The following is a 10,819-nucleotide window of genomic DNA, read 5'->3' as shown; positions in this document are numbered from 1 at the left end:
TACAGTTTCGTGTACCTTTGGAGTTATGGTCAGGACATAAGTTGTCTTATGAAAAACTCCGTACATTTGGCTGCGAAGCTTATGCACATGTACCCAAGGAGTTGCGTGCTAAGCTTGACCCTAAGTCCAGGAAATGCATTTTTATTGGCTATGGTGTAGATGGTCAATTTGGCTATCGTTTATGGGATCCGGAAAGTCGATCAGTAATCCGTAGCAGTGATGTTGTCTTCAATGAGACCAAGATGCATAGGCAGCCAACGAAAGAGGTTGAATTCCGGAAAGTGACGTTTTCCGATGTATCACCTCCTGTACAGATAGCTCCAGAGCCAATTACTACACAGGCTAGTACAAGTTCTGATCAGCCGAGGAGATCTCAAAGAGTCTCACATCCGCCACAACGGTTTGTTCCAGGCGTGGACTTTGTGTTGCTGACAGATAGTGGTGAGCCTTCTTGTTACAAAGAGGCCATGCTAGCCAATGATAAGGTTCAGTGGGAACATGCTATGAAGAGGGAGCTATCCAGTATTGCAAAGAACAAAACATGGGAACTTGTTCCATTGCCAAAAGGTAGGAAAGCTTTGCCTTGTAAATGGGTTTACAAGAAGAAGATTGCATCCAATGTTGATAATTACAAAGCTCGTTTAGTGGCCAAAGGTTTCAAGCAAGAATATGGTGTAGATTTCCAGGAAATCTTTTCTCCAGTGGTCAAGATGACGACACTAAGAATGTTGCTTGCTTTGGTTGCCACTGAAGATATGGAGCTTGATCAAATGGATGTCATTACAGCTTTCTTACATGGTGATCTCGAGGAAGAGATTTATATGCAGCAACCTGAAGGGTTTGTGCTAAAGGGCAAGGAACATTTGGTCTGTAAGCTTCTGAAAAGTCTCTATGGCTTGAAGCAATCATCCAGACAATGGTATCAAAAGTTTGATGCATTTATGCATTCCCTAGGCTATAAGCGCAGTAATGAGGATCCATGTCTTTACATGAAAAGACAACCAAATGGACAGCTTATTATGCTTATCCTTTATGTAGATGACATGCTTATTGCTGGTCATTCTAAGAAGGACATTGTTGACTTGAAAACCAAGCTGAAAAGTCAATTCGACATGAAAGATTTGGGTAAAGCCAATCACATTTTGGGTATGTGCATTACTCGTGATCGTAAGAAGAGGTTGTTGTACCTTTCTCAAAAAGAGTATGTGCACAAGGTTCTTGATCATTTCAACATGCAGAAGGGGAAGGCCTTGAGTACTCCATTGCCTGCATATTTGAAACTTAGCAAGAACGATTGTCCCAAATTTGCTGAGGAAAAAGCTGCGATGGCTAAGGTTCCTTATGCTTTAGCTTGTGGTAGTCTTATGTATGCCATGGTGGCTACAAGACCTGACATTGCACATGTAGTGGGAGTTGTCAACAGATTTATGTCTAACCCTGGTAAAAAGCATTGGGATGCTGTCAAGTCAATTCTCAAATACTTGAGTGGCACTGCAGATAGACAGTTATGCTATGGTCATGGAGAGTTATCCATTAAGGGATATGTAGATTTATGCAGGCTATGTTGACAGTCGTAAATCAACTACAGGTTGGATTTACACATTGGCTGGTTCTGCCATTTCTTGGAGATCAGTTCTTCAAGATTGTACATCCATTTCCACTACAGAGGCAGAGTATGTTGCATTGAGTGAAGCATGCAAAGAAGCTATTTGGCTTGCTCGCCTAGTGCAGGATCTTGGATTGAAGCAGTGCTTACCAGTTCTTCACTGTGATAGTCAAAGTGCTATTGCCTTGGCTAAAAATCCAGCGTTTCATTCCAGAACGAAACACATTGATGTGCGTTATCACTTCAGTCGTGAATGCCTGGCAAACAAAAGCCTTGACTTAGTGAAAATTCCTACGTCAGAAAACACAGCGGATGCACTCACCAAGAGTCTCTCCAACCATCAGTTTCAACATTGTCATGAGTTGATGGGCATTGGGTAAGATAGAGACTTACTCATTCATTCTCTCTTTTGGCCTCTCACATTGGCCATCAAGTGGGAGATTGTTGGGTTTATGCTGGCCATGTCTGGCTGCCCATCTAACTGCTACTAACCCAAGTGTATAGTACACTTGAGCCACTCTTCAATATATGTGTACATTATAATTGGGGGCCTTAATCTTTGGCTCACCCCCTTCCATACGTGTGTCTGTGTGCTCTTTCTCCCTGCCCACAGCTTCTCCTTCACAGATCCTGCTTCATCAGCATAACCTTTGTTTTGGATTCTTTTACAATCCACCCACTATGCAAGCAAAAGTGTGAGAGTGATAGAGAAGGGGGGGGGGGACCAAGTGTTGTGAGAAAGTCAAATGTGTGTGCACACGCGCACGAGAGAGAGAGAGAGAGAGAGAGAGAGAGAGAGAGAGAGAGAGAGAGAAAGAGAGCCTTGCTCTTTTCATTGGCAGAAGTCACCGACATCTCTACATGGCCGCCATTCCAAAAACGTGAAATGAGCATCGGAATCTCTACATGGCGGACCATGGCAAGTAGATAAATGATGCCGCGATGAGCGATATCCAAAGTTGTGGCTTCGTCCTTGACCTGCTGATCCACTGTGGGTCCATGCAAGTGGACTTTGAAGATTTGCGCTGCATATATTGGCTCTTTAAAGGCAGGGTGTGTGACACCTACATGTTAAACGTTTGCCCATCTCCCTTCTCCCAGTTGCGGAGCCTGTATGTTGAAGACTACAGTTTCTGGGAAAAGATATAACACAGGGGGGAGCTGAGACTGATCGAGTGCGAGAGTGGCACTAGAAAAGTCCCTACTCTAACCGTAGTCTCTCTACTATTTAAAGGCAGGGTGTGTACCACCTACACGCTAAATGTTTGGCCATCTCCCTTCTCCCAGTTGCGGAGCCTGTATGTTGAGGACTGCAGTTTCTGGCAAAAGATATAACACAGGGGGGAGCTGAGACTGATCGAGTGCAAGAGTGGCACTAGCAGAGTCTCTACTCTAACCGTAGTCTTTGGCTCTGCAGTAGCATCAAAAGAGTTGACTTCCACTCTCGTGCCCTTTGCTTCTCTTTCCAGCTTTCCCTTGCTCTTGAACTCAGTAAAAAACTGTTGCACAAGTTGTATACGAGTAGTTACCCTTGGCAAAGTAATTATTTCAGGGTTTTTTAGATCCTGAAAATCTTCGCAATATATCCAATAGACTGCTTCACCATGTTTGATAATGTACCTGATGTCATTAAAGATATGTCAAATGCATTCTGGGGCGTAAATGCGTGTTAAAGCTGCTCAAAGACAGACTTCGATAAAGCCTCTATGAATTGGTAATATTGTTCCGGAGCCGAGGGATTTAGGCAATGACGAAGCTCAAGCTCTGACATGCGATGAAAGTGACGTATTATCACTTCGAAGACAAATTTTTGGTGATGTTTCAACACCTTAATATCCGCCATATTTGCAAGATATAATTTTATAACATTTATCTCAGAAAAGAAGAAAAAATTATCAAATTTGTATCCTGTTTGTTAATCCAAATTCATACACAATTTGACTTAATTTATAGCCAACGACGATATATTATGATTGCAATACATACATTGTACAATAGAGAAGAGAATACACAAAGAGAAAAATGGAGAGAGGTGAACATGCCAGGAGTGTGAGGTACAGTCACCACAAGAACTGGACCCTGTTATGTGCACACGAGAGAGAGAGAGAGAGAGAGAGAGAGAGAGAGAGAGAGAGAGAGAGAGAGAGAGAGAGAGAGAGAGAGAGAGAGAGAGAGAGAGAGAGAGAGAGAGAGAGAGAGAGAGAGAGAGAGAGCCTTGCTCTTTTCACTGGCAAAAGTCACACTCATAACTCCAATTGGAAAACTGCCACTTCTTGTGGGTTTCATATGTTGTACATCACCTTTGCAAACCCTAGAGAGCTTAAGAAAATCCCTGATGGTACACTTACAAAGGTGACCAGAATGGCACATAACTAGCCCTAGGCAAAACTTTGACTCCTCATAACTTGTCCGTTTGGAGTTCCATTGCCAATCCAAACAAAACAACACGTTCCATAAATCAAGCACTTTATGTCTATCCACTCACATCCACTTACAACTATCCAATCCAGCGGGGATCTGCAAACCACTTGTACCTTCAAACTGCCATAACGTGCACATCGTAGTTCCGATTGAGGAGCCATCTAGACCGACTCGGAGAACACCTCAAGAACCACCTCTATCACTTCCATTTCTACACTTTTCACCCTTTGACCAGCCACCTTTGATGGGCACCATAGCAAGTACCTTGACCCAAAAAACCACATAAAGCAGACACATCTGCTACCATTTACCTACCCTTGATGACCTTCATATTTGTCTTACCACTTTAGCATGTACCTGTAAGCACCCATAGCCTTGCCTTGCACTATTCATAGCATCGGCCAACTTGAATTTCACTGTGTAAAGCGTAAATTTGGTACACGATCGTGCATGAGGCCAACGGTCCAATAATTAATTATAGTTGGGGGGGGAGGGGGGGGGAGAGAGAGAGAGAGAGAGAGAGAGAGAGAGAGAGAGAGAGAGAGAGAGAGAGAGAGAGAGAGAGAGAGAGAGAGAGAGAGGAGGGGGGGGGGGCATTAGGAGTTGTGAGAGAGTCAAACGTACACGTGCAGGAGAGAGATAGATAGATGGATTTAATTATCGTCCTCGAAGGTCAAGTATGACCTATGGGACCAAAGCTAGATGTGATGTAGTATGTGTGTGGCTAATGAGCAATTCTCGATGCTCCAAAAATTATGGTGATGAGAGTCGCAATGGAGAGCCCACACTACGGCTCGAAGAGGAAAGTGTGTAGGTCTAAGTCATGGCTGAAAATGTGAGGGAAGCAAGTTTGGATGTGACCAACAGCTGAGCACTCTAGTAGTGTGTGGTAATCAGACTCTCGAACTTGGAGTGAGCATAATGTGCACAATCAATTTGACTCTTCTTCGTTGCCCCAATGCCCTGTCTCACATCAAAGGGAGTGGGAGCTAAGCTGAATGGATTCCATAGTGCATATCATTGACAAGGGGATATGCTCAAGCATGTAAGGGTGAGTACAGTTTCCTCTTTTAGCAAAGAACATGGTTTTGTAGTTGGGGGCAATATGGGTGGAGTAATGTATGAAGCGTGACTCACGAGATTTCTCTCAAGCCGTAATACATTGGCGTTGTAGAAAATCTTGAAAGTCTATTGAGGCATCATGTAGCAAGTGTAATGGATCCCATCTTCCAAACGACTTCTTTATATCTTGCATCCATTGCGTGCTTAAGATCTTGCTTTTATTCGTCTTTTGAACTTTTTTGTTTGATTACCATGCAATTGTAGGAAGTCAATGTGAGGGGTTTTGACGAATCTTTATCAGTACTCTACAACCCTTTCCATGCCCCCCATAACGTCAATCGGAAGAGATCCCGACTCATATATGGTGTTTGTGTATTAACTTGGAGAAATTTTGTAAAAAAATGATATTGGGCATTCTCAAACTCTTTCCAAGTAGACTCTGAGATGCTCCTGCCCCACACTTCAACTCCATAAAGAAGAACCGGTGTTACCAATGTGTCAAAAAGGTACTTCTTGAGATCCCAACACTTGATGTTTCCCACATTACACATGTTCTCAAATGCGTAATATGCTCTCTTTCCGGCTTCCAAACGACGCATAGCACATTCATGCCACTTGTGATTGGCCGGAACTCAAGGCCAAGGTACTTACATCTCTCAACGGCTCCAAGTGTCTCATGGTTGTACACAATGCATGGCTTCTCCTTATGGTTGGTTTTCACAAGCATAACCTTTGTTTAGGATTCATTCGCAATCAGCCCACTATGCAAGCAAAAGTTCTCAAGGACAGCTAGAAGCAAAATGCATGGCTTCTCCTTATGGTTGATTTTCACAAGAATAACCTTTGTTTTGGATTCATTCACAATCATCCCACTATGCAAGCAAAAGTGCGAGAGTGGGAGAGAAGGGGGGGGGGGGGGACCAAGTGTTGTGAGAGAGTCAAATGTGTGTGCACACGCGCACGAGAGAGAGAGAGAGAGAGAGAGAGAGAGAGAGAGAGAGAGAGAGAGAGAGAGAGAGAGAGAGAGAGAGAGAGAACCTTGCTCTTTTCATTGGCAGAAGTCACCCACATCTCTCACAGTGGCACCTAGATCTCACAGAGAAATGATTAAGCCATGCCAAGCTCAGGAAAAGCTATTGGATTTTTTGGCTAATGGTGGACGAGGGCATGTGTGCTTTAGATGAATGCATCTATGCATGCCGTAGGAGAAAAGTAAGAAGCTCGATATAACTTTTCTCTTACAATGCGCGTGGATGACCTAGCTTTTTAAGATTTCTTCTCCACACACCATAGGAGGGAGAGTTATATTTGATATATATACATACATACATACATATATATATATATATATATATATATATATATATATATATATATATATATATATATATATATATATATATATATATATATATATATATATATATATAGAGAGAGAGAGAGAGAGAGAGAGAGAGAGAGAGAGAATGGAGTATGGTAGTTAGCATAAAACTACAAACATGGAGTCAAAAGATGGAGTATGATAGCATATAATTATAGAGAGGCTAGAAAATGAGCACTTCACATGGATTGAATATGCTAGTTTGCTTGCAATCAAAATAGTTATTTCCTTCTTGTCCTATACATCTTGTGGATTCCTTGCATATATACACATAATCTAGACACCCCATCAATTCCAAGTGTGTATAATGATCCTCCTATGATTGTGAACTTCAGACTCTTTTTAATTCAGTGCCCTCTTAATGGACTTGGACCAGTCCTCTGGAAATCCCCCAAACTGGAGGAAGTCATATGCATCATGCCACTCTTGATCTTGCCTTACCCATGCCATATTCTAAGTATCCACTGTTTCATCTCTCATAGATGTTGCTAAGATTCCCTTTGTACTTCTAGATAAGAAATACACACAGCAGTGAGTCTTTCTTGGCCTGTGGCATATTTTGAAATCAAACTCCATGAGGAACATCATGTATCTCATCAATCTTCTCTGAATTATCACGTTGTTAATAAAAAAGAGGAGTGTCTGATGATCAATGTAGAAGTGGAATAGATTCCCTGATAGGTAGTGTCTAAACTTACTTTCATTGAACACCATTCCTAGTGCTTCTCTTTCCGATGTTGAGTATCCCTAATCAGTTCTAATGAACGTGAGACTAGCAAAGTAGACTGGTTAGTCTATCTTTACATCAGGTTGGGTGAATATTGCTACCATAGCCATTCCAGATGCATCTACACGAACATGAAATATTACATTCTAGTCTAGTTGTGGGAGTATTGGCTTCCTATTGATCACTTCCTTTAAGCACTAGAAACTAGCCGCACATTTCGGGACTTCACTCCCTTTTGGGTCAGTTCATACGATGGAAGAGCCTTCGTTGCAAACAGATGACTGAATCTACATTAGAAAAATGCAACCCTAGAATAAGCTTGATTTAAACACATTCTTTGGTGTTCTTGCAATCTGCACACATTGAACTTTGTCTTCGGCCATCTCAATGCCATTTCTAGATAAAATATGACCTAGAAGTTGACCCATCCAGACCATAAAGATCAGTTGAAAGGGGTTCACACAAATCCATTTCTTTCTACATCTCTCAAACACCATATTTAGAAATAGGAGATGCATATCTTCTATTGAGAAGACGGTGAAATCTTCCACAAATATAGCCAAAAAGTTATGTTAGAACTCACAAAATATCTCCATCATGCATCGCTAAACTGCAGTTGGGGCATTACACAATACGAATGGCATGACTAGGTATATGAATTCTCCCCATTCAATGACGTTCTTTCTTGTGAGATTTTGAAGTGATTGTAACCACTATATCCATCCATGAAAATATACATTTCCTGGCCAACAACTATCATCCAACATCATGTCAATGAATGGAAGCGGAAATGGGTCTTTAATTGTCTGAGCATTCAACTTCCAATTTTCAACACATAGTCCACCTTCTCATTCTTCTTCAGCATAACCACTACTGGAAATAACCAGTCACTAATCGCTACCAAAGTGCTATGAATCTTGTTTTCAATAAGTTATCAATCTCCTTTTTGACCTTCTAGGCATAATCAGGATTATATCTCTAGACCCTTACTTGTCTTGAATCTGGTTTCAATGGTATCCTATTCTGATAGACCTTTGGATCTACCCCTTTAAGATGTGTATGTTCCCTAGCAAACACATCCTTGTACTTCTGAAAAATTTTCTTGGCCTTTCTTTTGATCTCTGATTTCATATGCTTATTGATTTTCACCATTTTGGGATTCTCCTCTGAACCGAAAATCCATTCTTCGATTTCTTGGTCATGTAGCAACAACCAATTTGGTCCACCTTCTTTTCTTTTTGCCAGTGACTCTGCCTCCTTATCTATCTTAATTCCTACTCTGTATTCATTAAACGGATTCCCTAGTTCATTTGATCCTACTTCCATGTCCATCCGTTCACTGCTTTGATCAGAATTCTGTGCATTGGTCTGCTTTTGACCCCCCTATGGTCTGGAATCTTTCATTCTTTGTGTTAATTCTGTTGGTGTCCTTCCATCTAGAGTTCCTAGTCTCTCACCTGGATTGGACTCAATGATTTTTTTTGGATATTTTTGTATGTCTTTCTACTCAATCCCTATCCATTAGCATCACATTCTAATCAAATTTTGATATGGAAAATACGTTTGTAGATGCGAGCATCCACTTGATCTTCTTTGTCCCATACTTCCTACAAATCTCTTTTGATCTCATAGATTTCTTCCAACTTCTAGTGCCTATAGGGTCCTTGAATGGTCAATGTTTGACCCGCATAGTGATGAATGGCTACCGCACTCCTGAGCCACAGTGGATCCAATAATATACTATATGTTACTGCACATCCAGCACTAGAGAACTGGTTTTGAGCTTTTCTTTCCCGACTCTAATTTGTAGATTCTCCACGAGCCTAGTGGCCTAGACAACTCTCTCGTCAACCATCATTTTTTTGAATGTTGATCGTTTCATTTTTTGAATGCCTAGTTTCTGCTTGACATGTTCTCCCAATATATTTACCCCTACCCCACCATCCAATATGACATCTGATAACCATTCCCATTGTTATAGTCTATCTAGATGACTGACACATCATCATCCTTTATGGTAGACATGTCCATGGCCATTGCTTTAGCCGCTTTCTTTCTCTTCATTCTCATGAACTTCATAGCCTCCAATAGGGCTCGTCTGATATCATCTAGCTCTATAGTTATCTTTAGAATTTGCTCGTAGACCTTGAAATAAATCTCATTTTGTTCATTGCTAGAGCTGCTATTTGGACTGGAAGACCGTCTTTCTGACTTGCTATCCTCACAGTGCCATGCCTCAGGATGGCCTCTTGTGTCTAGTGGTTGATTGACCCTTTGGTGATGATTCAGATTGTCCCTAAGCATTTTTTGTCCTTAGGTCTGTTTTGTCAGCCTTGGCCAAGTATGGTATGACTTGATTTAATTTCTCCTCCAGGCATGCCTTTGAGGCCTTCACTAACTCCTAGACTTTCCTTACAGCTTTTTCCTTACCAGATACACCTTCGGTGGCTTGCTCTCCTGAGTTACTAAAAGTTGCAACATCAGTCTCTGGATGTTTCTGGCCTCAGAGCAATGTGGTTGCTTCGGCATCTTCTTATCTAGATCCTTTGTGATCTTTGCTGCTAGAGTTCTCTGCTCTTGCCACTCATCAACCTCCTTAGCCTTACCCTTAGCTTTCCATGTAGCTTGCTGCTTTTCACATCTTTGAGCCTCTTTAGTTCATTTCATTTCCTGCACATGCCCATCTATTAAATCCTCTATTACCACTCAATACTTTTGGTAATTTCTCTCATTGGAACTTGTTCTACTGGTTTTGCTTCAGATCCTTTTGGTTTTGCACACTCTGGACATTGGATTGCTGCAAAGTGTCCATACTTTCCGCAAGTGTAGCATCTGAAATTCTTCCTTCCGAAATTAGCTCTACCTCACCCTTGCCATTGGTGACTTGGTACCTTCCTCTCCCAGGTCCCTTATGAGTACTGGCCTTCTTATCGTTGGTACTAGACGTTCCATCTTACTTTGGAACCTCCGGGCTTGTTAGTGCAATCATTGACACATCCTTTTCCTTCTTAAAATGATGCATGTGGATTTTACAAATATTCCTTACATGGTCAAATACCTTAGAGTAAGCACATCGATAGCACTTATTAGCCCTGTGTTCTTTTGATTTGCATTTCTAACACTAGGTCTCAACCTTGTTGATTTACGGTCTTGCAATGTGTTTTGACATTGCCTCAATCTTCTTCGTCCACCACGATCCTTTCTTCTTGGTTTTGACATGATCATCAGACTCACTATTAGATGAACTTGAGCTGGAGCTGGACTCCGACTCCTCAATTTACATCTCATTGTCACTTGAGTCTCTCCGTCCCTTGTGGCCCTTCGCTTTCTTAGCATGTTGCTCTAGTTTCAATGCCCTTTGCACCCTATCATTGAGCTTCTTTGTTAGTGTTGGTACTTCCCTGAGCTTTTTTGCTTCTAAAGCCATTGAGAAACCCAAGCTCGCGTCCTTTTTTCTAGGAGGAGGCTCGTTTAGTTTCCTAATAAGCTCTTTTATTTTCTCATTATAGCTTTTGGCAGAGAGCTTACCCTGCTTGATCTTATTTAGTTCACATAAGATATCTATATTACCTTTACTTTCAATATACTCAAGACAAAATGCCTTGATTAGCTTTGCTCTACG

Source organism: Adiantum capillus-veneris, chromosome 8, assembly GCF_014529385.1.
Source record: "Adiantum capillus-veneris isolate H3 chromosome 8, ASM1452938v2, whole genome shotgun sequence".
Taxonomy (NCBI): domain Eukaryota; kingdom Viridiplantae; phylum Streptophyta; class Polypodiopsida; order Polypodiales; family Pteridaceae; genus Adiantum; species Adiantum capillus-veneris.
Note: the sequence above shows the minus strand (reverse complement) of the source record.